General features: G+C 35.2%; 1 long non-coding RNA gene across 1 annotated transcript; it reads left to right on the top strand.

Moving 5' to 3' along the window:
- Positions 1-813: 813 nt before the first annotated feature.
- On the top strand, positions 814-1,580 carry LOC141633193 (uncharacterized). The gene is made up of 3 exons (XR_012537995.1): positions 814-910; positions 1,017-1,115; positions 1,320-1,580. It is a non-coding gene; the product is annotated as an uncharacterized LOC141633193 (long non-coding RNA).
- Positions 1,581-1,887: the final 307 nt, after the last annotated feature.

Raw genomic sequence — 1,887 nt, 5'->3', positions numbered from 1 at the left:
GTCTTGCTTTTGCACATGTTATACTAATCACAGTCGCTCAAACCTTGTGTCGAGCATGGTGTTTAGGCGTCATCAACTTGTCTTTCAGGGAGTTTGAAATCGTTAGATTTTAATAATGCTTATATTCATTTGTTCTGGCTGTGAGTTCCTAAGCTTCGTGAGTAAAGTCCAAAGTCCAAACTTGACAGCACTAATAAAACTATTACCTTTTACTACCATATTTTTAACCTTATACGAAGTATAAAGAGACAGATGAGACATGTTTGCGTTAATCTTTTTTCCATCTTACCTTTGGTTAAATCTAGCAAATGTAATCCATATGTCGAATTTTCAAGCGAAAACATGTCACTTAATCTTTTGTATTCGTCTTCCACTCTTCCCTTCTCCTCCACTTTTAATTTTAAATTTTTCTATATATGAATCAATAATTTTGTTAGTGGTGATAGTTTCTAATCATTCTCCATTATTCTGTTCTAGTGTTGATAATTTCCATTTTAAGTTAATTTCAAAGAGCTGTAGAGCTGAAAAAATTATTTGGCATCTAATTTTTACCCTCACATGTATATTTCTTAATTTAATGTGTGTTTTATTATTTTCAGAATCAGGTTTTCTATTAGTTGTTGCATTGTGAAAGGGACGACTTTGTGCTCTGATTGCTTGCTTCACATATTTCATGGAACATTGACCATTCTATAATATGTAGTAATAGGCCATCGTATTGTTTGTGAACATATCCTTATAACAACACCACCGACTAGTGGTCTCTTGGAGTAATTCTCTTAGTTCCATTTAGTTCCTTGCTGACAATCATTTATTTGAAACCATGTTTATATTTAGATCGGTAAGAGTATACGGCTACAATGGTGGGGAAAGAATGCGTTCTCAAGCACCGCAATGGCTGCAACATAATGTAAGTTGTTGCTTATTATGACGACAAATTCAATGTCTGATCATCAATCACTTTTAATTGACAAAGTCATGTTATTGGTTTAATTCTTATCGAGTTGTTGTTTTAGTGTGCTCGTCAACAAGGTGTTGTAGAATGCGGGTACTACGTCATGAGGTACATGCTGGAAATCGTCACGCGTTCTAATCCAACAAAAGCTATCAATGAGGTCAGTTTCGACATTATAGCAAAACTCGGTATTTTTTCAAGTAATTATCCTACTTTGACCTGCTGCCTATACGCATTGTGGGCGAACCTGCTGCCAATTCAATGAGCTAGCTGCTGCACCCTCTTCCCTTAATTATTAGCTTATATGAAGCTGCCCTTGTGAGGCCATGTCTGACTGCCCCATTGTCATTAATATGCATTACAGGTTTTTCAAGACACCACGCTATATTCACAAGAAGAATTAGATGAGGTTCGGGACTTGTGGGCGAACTATTTTCTCAATATCTAGCCGTAGATAGCTAGCTAGCGTAGTAATGTATTAGGTAGTTGCATTTTGAAAAACTGATTACATGATCTGCAAGACCATATGTTATGTTGGCTGGGATTTGTTATGCCCTTTGTTGTTGTTCGTTAGTTGTTGAATTCGGATGACGTAGACGGTTGCGTTGTATGTTGATTGGGATCGGTTTTTATTAATTGAAATCGATCATTTTGGTTGAATGGCAGTTGGCATGTTTTGTATTAATGTTTTGGCATTCAAATTGGTGTAATGCAATATGAATTGGCCTGCTCTTTTCAAATTTAAAAAAAAAAAAAAAACAATATAAAAGACAGCGGATTTATAAAAGTTCGATGTAATTCTAGCTTCAAAGGACATGGGCTTTCTATAAAAATCTGATGTACATTACACATATGGACATCGGATTAATGTTAAAATCTGATGTTCATTACTCATATGGACATCGGATATATTTAAAAATCCGATGTGCATA

This window comes from Silene latifolia, chromosome Y, assembly GCF_048544455.1.
Source record: "Silene latifolia isolate original U9 population chromosome Y, ASM4854445v1, whole genome shotgun sequence".
Lineage (NCBI taxonomy): Eukaryota > Viridiplantae > Streptophyta > Magnoliopsida > Caryophyllales > Caryophyllaceae > Silene > Silene latifolia.
This window is presented reverse-complemented; position numbering and strand designations above follow the sequence as displayed.